Below are 19,617 nucleotides of genomic sequence, written 5' to 3' on the forward strand. Positions count from 1 at the left end.
CGCGGATTTGCGTGATCTTTATCCACAATACATGGGCCAAAAAATGCCTATACAAAATTCATTGTAACTCTTCAGAATAGATAGAAACTCCCAATATTCTTTCATATGTGGATAGATTATGAAATGGAAATATGATTTCATGTCTCATTTGACTCTCAATTAACTCATAATGTCATCATAATGGCCTCCAAACTCGAAATTTAAATTTGCATATTATGACGGATGCATATTTTTGGAAAATTGATTGTATCTCTGTAAATATTGATTTTTTTTTCTTCCAAATTTTGATATGTTCTAGCTGAGACAATTTTCTACAAATGTAGTGTACATAATTGTCCAGTTTGACAAAGGTATCATGGCGTATTTTTGCGATTAAAGGAGGCATGTCAATTTTTCACATTTTGCGTGTATTGTCTATGGGACATGACTATTTCTCAAAACTGCATTCTACATTTCCGTCTTTCGCGAGCAACATCTCCTTTTTTAACTTTGTTTTCCGTGAGCTTCGGATATGTTGTAGCTGAGACAATGAGCTATCTCCAATGTGTACTTCATTTTTCGATCAGATGCCGGGATCATGCTCATATTTTACTTGCAAAGTGGGATTTTAGAATTCCATTTTCGTTTACGTGTAATCGCTATGGGAAATTTTTGGTATATCGCTAACGCACTTGACTTCCGACCTTGAGATCCCGGGTTCGAGTCCGGGTGTCTGCAACAATTATTTCTCCACTTTTTTTGTTCCTTTTGACCTTTCACTGTACCATCTCCTTTGATTATTTAAACACGTAGAATCGCAAATAGTGTAATAAACAACCCTATTTACTTTAGTGTTTCCTATTTTCACTTAATCCATTACTTTTTGCGTGTAATCCCTGTGGGAGATAATTTTTTTTTCAAATCTGGATTCTACATTCCTGTCTTTTGCGAGCAATATCGCCGTTATTTCTGCTTGGATTTTGTTGATTTTTGAGTATGCTATAGCTAAGACTATGTGCTATCTAAATCACCCCTCATTTTTTCAATAAGATGTCAGGACCCCGCTCATGATCATGATCTTCATCATGATTATCATGATCATCATTATCATAATGATGATAATCATTTATCAATTATATTTTCATTTCTTTGAATAAGATAACTCGTCAAAAGGTGTTCTTCATGATATAAATTAGAATCAAAGAAGTAACTGGTTACTGCGCAGGGTCAATGGTCATATTTTTCAATCTATCTTCCCTAGATCCATAATGATCAAGGGGACACAATTTAATGTTGACATATGAATAGATCATTATGGGAGAAGCATATAAATGGGAGAAGCATTTTACAAAATAATATATCGTGTAATGCATTATACGTTATGTAAACCAATATCATACGTATCACCTAATTCGTCTAAGTGACGAATTAAAGTCTAGTTAGGTGATACGTACGTAGACGTATCACCTTTTTGATTTCGTCAAGATTTTTATTATTTATTTATTTATTTATTTATTATTATTATTCTTCCTCGAATTTGTTCGCAGGATATCTCAAGACTGAATAAAGCCATTATCATGAAACTTCCTATGATGATAGATCTTAGTCTAACTTAGAACTGCATGACTTTTAGAGAGTCAAAATTATCGTGACGTCATCCAGGCGCCATTTTGTGAAAATCACTAATGATCATATCTTCATGACGGAAAAAGTATTTCTCATTCATAATTATCACGATTAAGATAATATCGTCCGGTCAAGTTGAGGTCAATAAAAGTGCGCAAATGCGCGCGTGCGCGTTCGTCCGCGCGTTTACGCGCGCGCACAAATTTTAAAATGCTCTAATCATCCCAAATTTTTTTTGCATACGTTTCAGGCCATATGGAGCATTTGATAAAAAATTACGCACACGCGCATGCGCGCGCGTTTTCGCGCGTACTGGCATTTTGCAACATAGAATCGCCGATTTTTTTTTTTCTGTCATCATATTCGGTACATTTTTCCAAGCATTTGATAATTTGTTCACCTTTTATTTACGCAACGAGCGTCCGTCAAAGTTGACAGCACGCGCGGATTTACGTTATCTTTATCCACAATACATGGGCAAAACATGCCTACATAAAATTCATTGTAACTCTTTAGAATAGATAGAAACTCCTAATATTTTTTCATATTTGGATAGATTATGAGTCGGAAGATATGATTTCATGTCTCATTTATCCTCATTAACTCATGACGTCATCATAATGGCCTCCAAACTCAAAATTCAATTTGCATATTATGACGTCAGCATATTTTTGGAAATTGATTGTATCTCTGTAAATGTGGATCAATTTTCTTTTTAATTTTGATATGTTCTAGCTGAGACAATTTTCTACAAATGTAATGTTCACAATTTTTATTTTTGACAAAAGTATCAGGTGTATTTTTGCGATTGAAGGAGGCATGTCATTTTTCGCATTTTGCGTGTATTCTCTATGGGACATGACTTTTTCTCAAAACTGGATCCTACACTCCTGTCTTTCGCGAGCAAAATCTCCGTTGTTTAGCTTTGTTTTCGCTGAGCTTTGGATATGTTGTAGCTGAGACAATGAGCTATCAAAAGTGTGCCTTTTATTTTTCGATTAGATGCCGGATCAAGCTCATATTTCACTTGCAAAGTAGGATTTCTGAATTCCATTTCCCGTTTACGTGTAATCGCTATGGGAGATGTTTTGGTATATCGGTAACGCACTTGACTTCCAACCTCGAGATCCCTGGTTCGAGTCCGGGTGTCTCCAACACTTTTTTTTTCCTCTCACTTTTTTTTCTTTTGACCTTCACTGTACCATCTCCTTTGATTATTTAAACCGTAGATTCGCAAATAATGTCATAAATAAAACCCTTTTTACTTATATTACCCTATTTTCACTTAATCCATTACTTTTTGCGTGTAATCCCTATGGGAGATGACTTTTCTCTAAAATCTGGAGTCTACATTCCTGTCTTTTGCGAGCAATATCGCCGTTATTTTTCGGCTTGGATTTTGTTGATTTTTTAGTATGTTGTAGCTGAGACTATATGCTATCTAAATCACACCTCATTTTTTCATAAGCTGTCATGATCGCGCTCATGATCATGATCATGATCATCATGATCATCATTATCATAATGATGATAATCATTTATCATTACATTTTCATTTCTTTGAATAAGATAAAATCGTCAAAAGGTGTTCTTCATGATGTAACATTTAGAGTCAAATGTGTAACTGGTTACTGCACAGGTCGAAGGTCATATATTGTTTCAATCTATCTTCCCTAGATCCATGATGATCAAGGAGACACAATTTATCTTGACATATGAATAGATCATAATGGGAAAGCATATGAATGGAGAAGCAGTTTACAAAATAATATATCGTGTAATGCATTATTCGTTATGTAGACCATTATCATACGTATCACCTAATTCGTCTAAGTGACGAATTAAAGTCTAGTTAGGTGATACGTAACGAAGTCTACGTATCACCTATTGATTTCGTCAAGATTTTTATTATTATTCTTCTTCCTATTATTCTTTCCTCGATTTTGTTCGCAGGATTCTCAAGACTGAATTAAGCCATTGTACGAAACTTTCAACGATGATAGATCTTAGTCTAACTTAGAACTGCGTGACTTTTCAAAAGACTCAAAATTATCGTGACGTCATCCAGGCGCCATTTTGTGAAATCAACTAATGATCATATCTTCATAACGGATAGTAATTTTTCATTCATATTTATCATGAATATGATCAATATCCGTTTTGGTCAATTTCAGGTAAAAAAAAAATGCGCGCAAAAATGCGCGTACGCTTTTGTCCGCGCGTTTACGGCGCGCAAATTTTTTAAAATGCTCTAAATCATCCCAAATTTTTTTACATACGTTTTCAGGCCATATGAGCATTTGATAAAAAATTACGCACACGCCCATGCGCGCGCGTTTTCGCGCGTACTGGCATTTTGCAACATAATCGCCGATTTTTTTTTGTCATCATATTTGGTACATTTTTCCAAGCATTTTGATAATTTGTTCACCTTTTATTAACGCAATGAGCGTCCGTCAAAGTTGACAGCACGCGCGGATTTGCGTTATCTTTATCCACAATACATTGGCAAAAACATGCTATATAAAAATTAATTGGTGACTCTTTGTAATAGATAGAAACTCCTAATATTTTTTCATATTTGGATAGATTATGAGTCGGAGATATGATTCCATGTCTCATTTGATCCTCAATTAACTCATGACGTCATCATAATGGCCTCCAAACTCAAAATTCAATTTGCATATTATGACGTCAGCATATTTTTGGAAAATTGATTGTATCTCTAGAAATGTCAATCAATTTTCTTTCAAATTTTTAAAAGTTGTAGCTGAGACAATTTTCTACAAATGCAGTATCACATTTTTTATTTTTGACAAAAGTATCATGGTGTATTTTGAGGATTAAAGGAGGCATGTCAATTTTTCACATTTCGCGCGTGTATTCTCTATGGGACATGACTTTTTCTCAAAACTGGATTCTACACTACCCTCCTGTCTTTCGCGAGCAAAATCTCCGTTGTTTAAGCTTCGTTTTCGCTGAGCTTCGGATATGTTGTAGCTGAGACAATGAGCTATCACAAATGTGCCCTTTTTTTCGATTAGATGCCGGGATCATGCTCAATATTTCACTTGCAAAGTAGAATTTCAGAATTTTCATTTCGTTTCGTGTAATTGCTATGGGAGATGTTTTTGGTATATCGGTATACGCACTTGACTTCCAACCTCGAGAAATCCCTGGTTCGAGTCCGGGTGTCTCAACAATTTTTGCTTCACTTTTTTTCCCTTTGACCTTCACTGTACCATCTCCTTTGATTATTTAAACACGTAAAATGTAAACATTTATCATACGTATCACCTAATTCGTCTAAGTGACGAATTAAAGTCTAGTATTTATTTTGTGTCTTGTATAGAAGAAATTATTATTATTCTTCCTCAATTTTGTTCGCAGGATATCTCAAGAATGGCAAAAGCCATTATCATGAAACTTTCCATGATGAAGATCGTAGTCTATACTTAGAAACTGCGTGACTTTGCATAACTCACATCATCGTGACATCATCTAGGCGCCATTTGTGAAAATCACTTATGATCAATATCTTCATAACGGAAAGTTATTTCTTATTCATAATTATCATGATTCAGATCAATATCCGTCCGGTTAATTTTCAGGTCAATGAACGTGCGCAAATGCGCGCGTGCGCGTTCGTCCGCCCGTTTACGTACGCGAAAAATTTAAAATGCTCCAAATCATCCCAATATTTTTTGCATACTTTTCAGCCATTTAGAGCATTTGACAACAATCATGCATACGCGCATGCGCGCGCGTTTTTTTGCGCGTGCTAGCATTTTGCAACGTAGAATCATCGAATTTTCTGTTTTCATATTTGGCACATTTTTCAAAGCATTTTGATACCTTGTTCACCTTTTTTCCGACCATTAATAACGGATTGAGCGTCCCGTTCAATATAAGTATCCGTGCGCGCGAGCTTATGTATTACATAGCATATATTGGCAAAAACATGCGTATAAAAAGTCAATTGGGATGAATGAGGACTGCTTATCTTTTTTTATATTTAGATAGAGTAGGAGTCGGAGATATGATTTCATATCTTATTTGGCCATTAAGTACATCTTGACGTCATCATAAAGGCATCCGAACTCAAAATTAAAATTCGCATATTATGACGTTTGCATATTTTTAGAAATTGATTGTATCTCTGTGAATTTGATTGTTTTTCTTCCAATTGTGATATGTTCTAGCGGAGATAATTTCTACGAATGCAGTATTCACAATTTTCCAGTTTGACAAAGGTATCATTGCGTATTTGTGCGATTAAAGGGGCATGTGAATTTTTGCACATTTTGCGTGTATTGTCTAAAGGACATGACTAGTTCTCAAAACTGGATTCTACATTTCCGTCTTTCGCGAGCAATATCTCCGTTGTTTTGGCTTTGTTTTCGCTGAGCTTCGGGTATGTTGTAGCTGAGACAATAAGCTATCCCCAGTGTGCACTTTTTTTGATCATATGCTGGGATCATGCTCATATTTCACTTGCCAAAGTGGGATTTGAGAATCCATTTCCCGTTTACGTGTAATCGCTAAGGGAAATGTTTTGGTATATCAGTAACGCACTTGACTTCCAAGCTCGAGATCCCTGGTTTGAGCCTGGGTGTCTCCAATAATTTTTTCTTCATTTTTTTTTTCGTTTTGGCCTTTCACTGTACCATCTCCTTTGATTATTAAAACATGTTGATTCGCAAATAATGTAATAAACAACCGTATTTACCTTATTATTATACCCCTTTGTTTTTCACTTAATCCATTAGTTTTTGCGTGTAATTCCCTAAGGGAGATTACTTTTTTTCAATCTGGATTCTACATTCCTGTCTTTTGCGAGCAATATGCGCCGTTATTCCTGCTTGGATTTAGTTGATTGTTGAGTATGTTGTAGGATCATGCTCATAGTCATGATCATTATCATCATGATCATCATTATCATAATGATGATTATCATTTACCAATTACATTTTTTCACTTCTTTGAATAAATAAATCGTAAAATTTGTTTCTTCATAATGTAAAATTAAGTCAAAGGTGTAAATGGTTATTGTAGCAGGGTCAACAGTCATATATTGTTTCAATCTTTCCTTCCCGAGATCCATGATGATCAAGGGACACAATTTAAAAACTTGACATATAGATAGATCATAATGGGAGAAGCATTTTAATAAAATAATGTATCGTGTAATACATTATTCGTTAGTAAACCCTTATCATACGTATCACCTAATTCGTCCTAAGTGACGAATTAACGTCTAGTATTTATTTTGTGTCTGTATAGAAGAAATTATTATTATTCTTCCTCAATTTTGTTCGCAGGATATCTCAAGAATGGCTAAAGCCATTATCATGAAACTTGCCATGATAATAGATCTTAGTCTAACTTAGAAACTGCGTGACTTTTCAAAAACTCAAAGGTCATCGTGACGTCATCCAGGCGCCATTTTGTGAAAATCAACTTATGATCATATCTTCAATAACGGAAAAGTATTTCTCATTCATAATTATCATGATTAAGATCAATATCCTCCGGTCAGTTCAGGTCAATGAACGTGCGCAAATGCGCGCGTGCGCGTTCATCCACGCGTTTACGCGCGCGCAAAAATTTAAAATGCTCAAAATCATCCCAAATTTTTTTTTCATACGTTTTAGGCCATATGGAGCATTTGACAAAAATTATGCTCACGCGCATGCGCGCGCGTTTTTGCGCGTACAAGCATTTTGCAACATAGAATCGCAGAATTTTCTCTATCATCATATTTGGTACAATTTTCCAAGCATTTTGATAATTTGTTCACCTTTTATTAACGCAATGAGCGTCCGTCAAAGTTGACAGCACGCGCGGATTTGCGTATCTTTATCCCAATACATTGGCAAAAACATGCCTATACAAAATTCATTGTAACTCTTTAGAATAGATAGAAACTCCTAATATTTTTTCATATATGTGGATAGATTATGAGTCGGAGATATGATTTCATGTGTCATTTGACCCTTATTAACTCATGACGTCATCATAATGGCCTCCGAACTCAAATTTAAATTTTGATAGTATGACGTTCATCATATTTTTTGGACAATTGATTGTATCTCTGTAAATATTGATTTTTTTCTTGCAAATTTGATATGTTTCTAGCTGAGACAATTTTCTACAAATGTAGTATTCACAATTTTTATTTTTGACAAAAGTATCATGGTGTATTTTTGCGATTAAGGAGGCATGTCAATTTTTCGCATTTTGCGTGTATTCTCTATGGGACATGACTTTTTCTCAAAACTGGATTCTACACTCCTGTCTTTCGCGAGCACAATCTCTGTTGTTTTATCTTTGTTTTCGCTGAGCTTCGGATATGTTTTGTAGCTGAGACAATTGAGCTATCAAAAGTGTGCCCTTTATTTTTCAATTAGATGCCGGGATCATGCTCATATTTCACTTGCAAAGTAGGATTTCTGAATTCCATTTCCCGTTTACGTGTATCGCTATGGGAGATGTTTTGGTATATCGGTAACGCACTTGACTCCAACCTCGAGATCCCTGGTTCGAGTCCGGGTGTCTCCAACACTTTTTAGGTGATACGTACGTAGACGTATCACCTTTTGATTTCGTCAAGATTTTTATTATTATTTATTTATTTATTTATTTATTATTATTCTTCCTCGAATTTGTTCGCAGGATATCTCAAGACTGAATAAAGCCATTATCATGAAACTTGCCATGATGATAGATCTTAGTCCAACTTAGAACTGCGTGACTTTTCAAAGACTCAAAGTCATTATGACGTCATCTAGGCGCCATTTTGTGAAATCAACTTATGATCATATCTTTATAACGGAAAGTAATTTTTCATTCATATTTATCATGAATAAGATCAATATTCGTCCGTCAATTTCAGGTCAATAAACGTGCGCAAATGCCGCGGGCGCGTTCATCCGCGCGTTTACGCGCGCGCAAAAAAGTAAAAATGCTCTAAATCATCTCAATTTTTTTTGCTACGTTTCAGGCCATATGGAGCATTTGACAAAAAATCATGCACACGCGCATGCGCGCGCGTTTTTGGTGCGCACTAGCATTTTGTAACATAGAATTGCCAATTTTCTATTTCGCGTATTTGGCACATTTTTTCAAGCATTTTGATAATTTGTTCACCTTTTAATAACGCAATGAGCGTCCGTCAAAGTTGACAGCGCGCGCGGATCTGCGTTATCTTTATCCACAATATATGGGCAAAAACATACCTATACAAAATTCATTGTAACTCTTCAGAATAGATATGAAACTCCCAATATGTTTTCCATATGTTGATAGATCATGAGTTGGAGATATGATTTCATGTCTCATTTGATCCTCAATTAACTCATGATGTCATCATAATGGCCTCCGAACTCAAAATTTAAATTTGCATATTATGACGTTTGCATATTTTTGGAAAATTGATTGTATCTCTGTAAATATTGATTGATTTTCTTCAAAATTTTGATATGTTGTAGCTGAGATAATTTCCTACAAATATAGTGTACACAATTTTCCCTGTTTGACAAGGTATCATGCGTATTTTGCAATTAAAGGAGGCATGTCAATTTTTCACATTTTGTGCGTGTATTTGTCTATGGGACATGACTATTTCTCAAAAACTGCATTCTACATCTCCGTCTTTCGCGAGCAACATCTCCGTTGTTTTGACTTTTTTTTCGGTGAGCTTCGAGTATGTTGTAGCTGAGACAATGAGCTATCTCCAATGTGTACTTAATTTTTCGATCGTATGCCGGGATCATGCTCATATTTTACTTGCAAAGTGGATTTTAGAATTCCATTTTCGTTTACGTGTAATCGCTATGGGAACTGTTTTGTATATCGTTACGCACTTGACTTTCGACCTTGAGATCCCGGGTTCGAGTCCGGGTGTCTCCAAAAAAAAATTCTGAACTTTTTTTTTCTTGTTGACCTTTCACTGTACCATCTCCTTTAATTATTCGAACACGTAGAATCGCAAATAATGTAATAAACAACCCTATTTACTTTATTGTTTCCCTATTTTCACTTAATCCATTACTTTTTGCGTGTAATCCCTGTGGGAGATAATTTTTTTCTCAATCTGGATTCTACATTCCTGTCTTTTTGCGAGCAATATCGCCGTTATTTCTGCTTGGATTTTGTTGATTTTTGAGTATGCTGTAGCTAAGACTATGTGCTATCTAAATCACCCCTCATTTTGTCAATAAGATGTCAGGATCCCGCTTCATGATTATGATCTTCATCATGATCATCATGATCATCATTATCATAATGATGATAATCATTTATCAATTACATTTTCATTTCTTTGAATAAGATAAATCGTCAAAATGTTATCTTCATGATGTAAATTAGAGTCAAAGGTGTAACTGGTTACTGCGCAGGGTCAATGGTCATATTTTTTTCAATCTATCTTCCTAGATCCATAATGATCAAGGGGACACAATTTAAACTTGACATATGGATAGATCTTATGGTGAAGCATTTCATGAAATATATGATATCGTGTAATGCATTCTTTATTATGTAAACCATTAGCATACGTATCACCTAATTCGTCAAAGTGACGAATTAAAGTCTAGTTTTTCTTCACTTTTTTTTCCTTTTGACCTTCACTGACCATCTCCTTTGATTATTAAACACGTAGATTCGCAAATATTGTCATAAATAACCCTTTTTACTTTATTATTACCCTATTTTCACTTAATCCATTACTTTTTGCGTGTAATCCATATAGGAGATGACTTTTTCTCAAATCTGGACTCTATATTCCTGTCTTTTGCGAGCAATATCGCCGTTATTTCGGCTTGGATTTTTGTTGATTTTTGAGTATGTTGTACTGAGACTATATGCTATCTAAATCAATCCTCATTTTTTCAATAAGATGTCCATGATCGCGCTTCATGATCATGATCATTATCATCATGATCATCATTATCATAATGATGATAATCATTTATCAATTACATTTTCATTTCTTTGAATAAGATAAAAATCGTCAAAAGGTGTTCTTCATGATGTAATTAGAGTCAAATGTGTAACTAGTTTACTGCACAGGTCAAAGGTCATATATTGTTTCAATCTATCTTCCCTAGATCCATGATGATCAAGGAGACACAATTTTATCTTGACATATGAATAGATCATAATGGGAGAAGCATATAAATGGGAGAAGCATTTTACAAAATAATATATCGTGTAATGCATTATTCGTTAAGTCAAACCATTATCATACGTATCACCTAATTCGTCTAAGTGACGAATTAAAGTCTAGTTTATTTATTTTATTATTATTCTTCCTCGAATTTGTTCGCAGGATATCTCAAGACTGAACGAAGCCATTGTTTATGAATCTTTCAATGATGATAGATCTTAGTCTAACTTAGAACTGCGTGACTTTTCAAAGACTCAAAGTCATCGTGACGTCATCCAGGCGCCATTTTGTGAAAATCAACTAATGATCATATCTTTATAACGAATAATAATTTTTCATTCATATTTATCATGATTAAGATCAATATCCGTCCGGTCAAGTTGAGGTCAATAAACGTGCGTAAATGCGCGCGTGCGCGCGCTCGTCTGCGCGTTTACGCGCGCGCAAAAATAAAAATGCTCTAAATCATCCCAAATTTGTTTTGCATACGTTTTCAGGCCATATGAAGCATTTGATAAAAAATTACGCACACGCGCATGCGCGCCGCGTTTTCGCGCGTACTGGCATTTTGCAACATAGAATCGCCGATTTTTTTTTCTGTCATCATATTCGGTACATTTTTTTCCCAAGCATTTTGATAATTGTTCACCTTTTTTTAACGCAATGAGCGTCCGTCAAATTTTGACAGGCACGCGCGGATTTGCGTTATCTTTATCCACAATACATGGGCAAAAACATGCCTATATATAAAAATCATTGTAACTCTTTAGATAGATAGAAACTCCTAATATTTTGTCATATTTGGATAGATTATGAGTCGAGATATGATTTCATGTCTCATTTGATCCTCAATTAAACTCATGACGTCATCATAATGGCCTCCAAACTCAAAATGTTAATTTGCATATTATGACGTCAGCATATTTTTGGAAAATTGATTGTATCTCTGTAAATATGGATCAATTTTTCTTTTTATTTTTGATATGTTCTAGCTGAGACAATTTTCCACAAATGTAATGTTCACAATTTTTTATTTTTGACAAAAGTATCATGGTGTATTTTTGCGATTAAAGGAGGCATGTCAATTTTTCGCATTTTGCGTGTATTCTCTAAGGGACATGACTTTTTCTCAAAACTGGATTCTACACTCCTGTCTTTCGCGAGCAAATCTTCCGTTGTTTTAGCTTCGTTTTCGCTGAGCTTCGATATGTTGTAGCTGAGACAATGAGCTATCACAAGTGTGCCCTTTATTTCTCGATCAGATGCCGGGATCATGCTCATATTCACTTGCAAAGTAGGATTTCTGAATTCCATTTCCTGTTTACGTGTAATCGCTATGGGAGAGTTTTTGGTATATCGGTAACGCAACTTGACTTCCAACCTCGAGATCCCTGGTTTCGAGTCCGGGTGTCTCCAACACTTTTTTTCACTTTTTTTTTCCTTTTGACCTTCACTGTACCATCTCCTTTGATTATTTACACACGTAGATTCGCAAATAATGTCATAAATAACCCTTTTTAACTTTATTATTACCCTATTTTCACTTAATCCATTACTTTTTGCGTGTAATCCCTATGGGAAATGACTTTTTCTCAAATCTGGAGTCACCATTCCTGTCTTTGCGAGCAATTTCGCCGTTTTTCGGCTTGACTTTGTTGATTTTTTGAGTATGTTGTAGCTGAGATTATATGCTATCTAAATCAACCCTCATTTTTTCAATAAGATGTCATGATCGCGCTCATGATCATGATCATGATCATCACGATCATCATTATCATAATGATGCTAATCATTTATCAATTACATTTTCATTTCTCTTTGAATAAGATAAAATCGTCAAAAGGTGTTTCTTCATGATGTAATTAGAGTCAAAGGTGTAACTGGTTACTGCACAGGTCAAAGGTTATATATTGTTTCAATCTATCTTCCCTAGATCATGATGATCAAGGAGACACAATTTAATCTTGACATATGAATAGATCATAATGGGGAGAAGCAAAATAATATATCGTGTAATGCATTATTCGTTATGTAAACCATTATCATACTATCACCTAATTCGTCTAAGTGACGAATTAAAGTCTAGTTTTTATTTTATTTATTTATTATTATTTCCTTCCTCGAATTTGTTCGCAGGATATCTCAAGACTGAACGAAGCCATTGTTATGAATCTTTCAATGATGAGAGATCTTAGTCTAACTTAGAACTGCGTGACTTTTCAAAGACTCAAAGTCATCGTGACGTCATCCAGGCGCCATTTTGTGAAAATCAACTAATGATCATATCTTTATAACGAATAATAATTTTTCATTCATATTATCATGATTAAGATCAATATCCGTCCGGTCAAGTTGAGGTCAATAAACGTGCGTAAATGCGCGCGTGCGCGCTCGTCCGCGCGTTTACGCTCGCGCCAAAATTAAAAATGCTCTAAATCATCCCAAATTTTTTTTTGCATACGTTTCAGGCCATATGGAGCATTTGATAAAAAAATTACGCACACGCGCATGCGCGCGCGTTTTCGCGCTACTGGCATTTTTTGCAACATAGAATCGCCGATTTTTTTCTGTCATCATATTCGGTACTTTTTCCAAGCATTTTGATAATTTGTTTCACCTTTTTTTAACGCGATGAGCGTCCGTCAAAGTTGACAGCACGCGCGGATTTGCGTTACTTTATCCACAATACATGGGCAAAAACATGCCTATATAAAATTCATTGTAACTCTTTAGAATAGATAGAAACTCCTAATATTTTGTCATATTTGGATGATTATGAGTCGGAGATATGATTTCATGTCTCATTTGATCCTCAATTAACTCATGACGTCATCATAATGGCCTCCAAACTCAAAATTTTAATTTGCGATATTATACGTCAGCATATTTTTGGAAAATTGATTGTATCTCTAGAAATATTGATCAATTTTCTTTTATTTTGATATGTTCTAGCTGAGATAATTTTCTACAAATGTAATGTTCACAATTTTTATTTTTGACAAAATATCATGGTTTATTTTTTGCGATTAAAGGAGGCATGTCAATTTTTCGCATTTTGCGTGTATTCTCTATGGGACATGACTTTTTCTAAAACTGATTTCTACACTCCTGTCTTTCGGCGAGCAAAATCTCCGTTGTTTTAGCTTCGTTTTTCGCTGAGCTTCGGATATGTTGTAGCTGAGACAATGAGCTATCACAAGTGTGCCTTTATTTCTCGATCCGATGCCGGGATCATGCTCATATTTCACTTGGCAAAGTATGGATTTCTGATTCCATTTCCTGTTTACGTGTAATCGCTATGGGAGATGTTTTGGTATATCGGTAACGGCCACTTGACTTCCAACTCGAGATCCCTGGTTCGAGTCCGGGTGGTCTCCAACACTTTTTTTTTCACTTTTTTTTCCTTTTGACCTTCACTGTACCATCTCCTTTGATTATTTAAACACATAGATTCGCAAATAATGTCATAAATAACCCTTTTTACTTTATTATTACCCTATTTTTCACTTAATCCATTACTTTTTTGCGTGTAATCCCTATGGGAAATGACTTTTTCCTCAAATATGGAGTCTACATTCCTGTCTTTTGCGAGCAATATCGCCGTTATTTCGCTTGGATTTTGTTGATTTTTGAGTATGTTTTAGCTGAGATTTATGCTATCTAAATCAACCCTAATTTTTTAATAAGATGTCATGATCGCGCTCATGATCATGATCATCACGATCATCATTATCATAATGATGCTAATCATTTGTCAATTACATTTTCATTTCTTTGAATAGATAAAATCGTCAAAGGTGTTCTTCAATGATGTAAATTAGAGTCAAATGTGGTAACTGGTTTACTGCACAGGGTCAAAGGTCATATATGTGTTTCAATCTATCTTCCCTAGATCCATGATGATCAAGGAGACACAATTTAATCTTGACATATGATAGATCATAATGGGAGAAGCATATGAATGGAGAAGCAAAATAATATATCGTATAATGCATTATTCGTTATGTAAACCATTATCATACGTATCACCTAATTCGTCTAAGTGACGAATTAAAGTCTAGTTAGGTGATACGTAACGAAGTCAACGTATCACCTTTTGATTTCGTCAAGATTTTCTTTTTTTATTTTTTATTATTATTCTTCCTCGATTTGTTCGCAGGATATCTCAAGACTCAATAAAGCCATTGTTATGAATCTTTCACTGATGATAGATCTTAGTCTAACTTAGACCTGCGTGACTTTTCAAGACTCAAAGTCATCGTGACGTCATCCAGGCGCCATTTGTAAAAATCAACTTATGATCATATCTTCATAACGGAAAGTAATTTTACTTCATATTTATCAAGATTAAGATCAATATCCGTCGGATCAATAATAGGTCAATAAATGCGCGCAAAAATGCGCGTACGCGTAGGCGCGCGTGTTAATGCGCGCGCAAAAATTTTAAATTGCTCAAAATCGTCTTAAATTTTTTTTTGCATACGTTTCAGGCCATTATAAGCATTTCAATAAAAATCACGCAAAACACGCATTTTTGCCGTTTTCGTTCGTCACGCCGAACGAAAAATATTTTTCTCCGCAAAAGCTTTTTGACCGATATTCCTCATATTTTTCCGGAAAATTTGATACCATGTTAAGCTCTTTATCACTATTAAAAACGGAAATGAGCGTCGTTCAAGATAACCGTCCGTACGCGCGATTTTTGTAATACATTGCATATATGGGCAAAAACATGCCTATGAAAAGTCCATTGGGATGATAGGGATTGCCAATTTTTTTTTCATATTTAGATAGAGTATGAGTCGGAGGTAGGATTTCATATCTCATTTGGCCATTAAGTACATCTTAACGTCATCATAATGGCCTTGGAAGTCAAAAACAAAATTGCATATTATGACGTCATTGTATTTATGAAAAATGTAGTGTATTTCTCTCAATATTCATCGATTCTCTTTGAAATGTCGATATTTGTAGATAAGGCAATTCTCTACACGATCACTTTTCACTAAGTTTCATTTTAATGAGGTCATCATAGTAACAACATTCAATTAAGAGGCCCAATGTCAGAATTTTCGGTCATTTGCGTGTTATGTCTATGGAAGGTGAATTTCGTTCACATCATGAATCTACATGGCATTCATCTATGAGCACTATCTATCTTATGTTTGTGCTCTGTTTTCTCCCAAATTTGGGGTATGTTATAGCTGAGACCGATGGCTATCAAAACGGTGTACTTTGTTTTTCGATCAGATGATGAGATCATATCACAATTTTCAGTTGAATGTTGAAATGATGAATATGTCCACGTATGTCCTATTTGTGAAACCTAAACGTTAGCAGTGTCCTCGTATTGAAATTATGGTAGGAAACCCTTTTACTTTCTAGACTTTACTCTCAGACACTATTGAGTGACTGACTGACATCTTTTTTTCTCTGGTAATAAAATACATAAATAGCGTTATAGAGAACATGAGCATTCGGCTACATTAATAACCCACTCTGTTCTCATTGTTCATTTCTATTCAAGACTTGAATAATGACGAACTTCATTCAATATTTGGTAGTAATACTACAGATACTTATACTGATATCAATGATTAAACTATTTATCCGAAAAAGAATATGAGTTTTCATTTCAGTAGGTTTCTGAACTGTAAATATTATATTGATGAGGATTTTACGACTGATTCAGTAACATTAACTATCATTTTAGTATTTTACATTTTAATTCGCGTAGTTTAAAACAAAAATTGTAATGCTTTATCCAATTGATCTGTACTTATGTATGAAACTTGGGTTTAATGATAGTACGCCACTATTATTCAAAGTGTTTGGTCATTCATTTATACATTTTAATCGCCAAGTAGAAAGGGTACAGGTGTTGGTCTATTGGTCGCTGACAATTTTGAATATGAAATACGCAATGAATACTTTATATTATACCCATCATACAACTATGAATCACTGTTTATTGAAAGCAATTTGCCGAGACATGAGAATATTATTGTAGTGTCATATATAGGAAACCCCAATCAAATATCAATGATTTCATCCTGTCTTTGAAAATGTTTTACAAAAAAAACACATACTGAACATAACAGGTTTATATAATGGGAGATTTTTAACATGATCCCGTGGAAATTTTACTGGCAATGCTGTATGTAATTCCTGAGCGAAATACATTCAAATATTTGTATTCCTTTAATTGACAAGCCTTCAAGAAAGACTGACGGATCAATATCCCTCTAATCCACATTCCTTATACAGTACAGTATATATCCATCCGATATTTAAAGATTTTATTTTCAAGCAACTAGTGAATCTCACGTCGACAACTCAAAATGATCGCTAATGTATTCTCACACTTTTCATTTACGCCGGACATCGTGACGTCATACACTGTACATTTTTAATTATTCAGGGATAAGCTCTTATTTATCAATTATATTTTTCATTTCTTTGAATCAGAATGAAAATCGTCAAAATGCGTTCTTCATGATGTAAATTAGAGTCAAAGGGGTAACTGGTTACTGCACAGAGTCAATGGTCATATATTGTCTCAATCTATCTTCCCTATATCCATAATGATCAGGGATCGACACAATTTAAACTTGACATATGGATAGATCATTATGGGAAGAGCATTTATAAAATAATATGATATCGTGTAATGCATTCTTTGGTAGGTAAACCAATATCATACGTATCACCTAATTCGTCTAAGTGACGAATTAAAGTCTAGTTAGGTGATACTTACGTAACGAAGTCAACGTATCACCTTTTGATTTCGTCAAGATTTTTATTTATTTTTTTTTTTTATTTATTATTCTTCCTCGAATTTGTTCGCAGGATATCTCAAGACTCAATAAAGCCATTGTTTTATGAATCTTTCACTGATGATAGATCTTAGTCTAACTTAGAACTGCGTGACTTTTCAAAGACTCAAAGTCTCGTGACGTCATCCAGGCGCCATTTTGTAAAAATCAACTTATGATCATATCTTCATAACGGAAAGTAATTTTACATTCATATTTATCAAGATTAAGATCAATATCCGTCGGATCAATATGAGGTCAATAAATGCGCGCAAAAATGCGCGTACGCGTAGGCGCGCGCGTCAATGCGCGCGTAAAATTTTAAATTGCTCAAAATCGTCTTAAATTTTTTTGCATACGTTTCAGGCCATTTTAAGCATTTCTAAAAAATCACCGCAAACCACGCATTTTTGCACGTTTTCGTTCGCACGGCCGAACGAAAAATATTTCTCCTTCGCAAAAGCTCTTGACCGAATATTCCTCATATTTTTCCGGAAAATTTGATACCATGTTTAGCTCTTTATCACTATTAAAACGGAATGAGCGTCCGTTCAAGATAACCGTCCGTACGCGCGATTTTTGTAATACATTGCATATATGGGGCAAAAACATGCCTATAAAAGTCCATTGGGATGATAGGGATTGCCAATTTTTTTTTTCATATTTAGATAGAGTTGAGTCGGAGTATGATTTCATATCTCATTTGGCCATTAAGTACATCTTGACGGCATCATAATGGCCTTGGAAGTCAAAAATACAAAATTGCATATTATGACGTCATTGTATTTATGGAAAATGTAGTGTATTTCTCTCAATATTCATCGATTCTCTTTGAAATGTCGATATGTTGTAGATAAGGCAATTCTCTACAAGATCACTTTTCACTAGTTTCATTTTAATGAGGTCATCATAGTAACAAAATTCAATTAAAGGCCACATGTCAGAATTTTCGTCATTTGCGTGTTTATGTCTATGGAAGGTGAATTTCGTTCACATCATGAATCTACATGCATTCATCTATGAGCACTATCTATCTTATGTGTGCTCTGTTTTCTCCCAAATTGGGGTATGTTATAGCTGAGACCATGGGCTATAAAAACGGTGTACTTTGTTTTTCGATCATATGTTGGGATCATATCGAAATTTTCAATCGAACGTTGAAATTGCAAATTTTGAAGGAATCATTATGGTGATGCGTACAAAAAGTATACGTATCATTAGGTGATACGTAACGAAGTCAATCGTATCCCTTTTGATTTCGTCAAGATTTTTATTTATTTTTTTTTTTTATTTATTATTCTTCCTCGAATTTGTTCGCAGGATATCTCAAGACTCAATAAGCCCATTGTATGAATCTTTCACTGATGATAGATCTTAGTCTAACTAGAACTGCGTGACTTTTCAAAGACTCAAAGTCATCGTGAACGTCATCCAGCGCCATTTTGTAAAAATCAACTTATGATCATATCTTCATAACGGAAAGTAATTTTTACATTCATATTTATCAAGATTAAGATCATATCCGTCGGATCAATATGAGAGGTCAATAAATGCGCGCAAAAATGCTCGTACGCGTAGGCGCGCGCGTCAATGCGCGCGTAAAATTTTAATTGCTCAAATCGTCTTAAATTTTTTTTGCATACGTTTCAGGCCATTTTAAGCATTTCATAAAAAATCACGCAAACACGCAATTTTGCACGTTTTCGTTCGTACCGGCCGAACGAAAAATAATTTCTCGCAAAACTCTTGAACCGAATATTCCTCATATTTTCCGGAAATTTGATACCATTTTTAGCTCTTTATCACTATTAAAAACGGAATGAGCGTCCCGTTCAAGATAACCGTCCGTACGCGCGATTTTTGTAATACATTGCATATATGGGCAAACATGCCTATGAAAAGTCCATTGGGATGAATAGGGATTGCCAATTTTTTTTCATATTTAGATAGAGTATGAGTCGAAGGTATGATTTCATATCTCTTTGGCCATTAAGTACATCTTGACGGCATATAATGGCCTTGGAAGTC

At 34.7% G+C, this 19,617-nt stretch overlaps 1 protein-coding gene across 1 annotated transcript in view; it reads right to left on the reverse strand.

The window, feature by feature from the left end:
* Nucleotides 1–19,617, reverse strand: part of LOC115927694 — a 65,226-nt gene that overhangs the window by 40,501 nt on the left and 5,108 nt on the right. The gene's annotated exons all lie outside the window — the stretch shown is intronic.

The sequence above is a fragment of the Strongylocentrotus purpuratus genome, unplaced genomic scaffold, assembly GCF_000002235.5.
Source record: "Strongylocentrotus purpuratus isolate Spur 01 unplaced genomic scaffold, Spur_5.0 spur5_scaffold_20, whole genome shotgun sequence".
NCBI classification, from domain to species: Eukaryota; Metazoa; Echinodermata; class Echinoidea; order Camarodonta; family Strongylocentrotidae; genus Strongylocentrotus; species Strongylocentrotus purpuratus.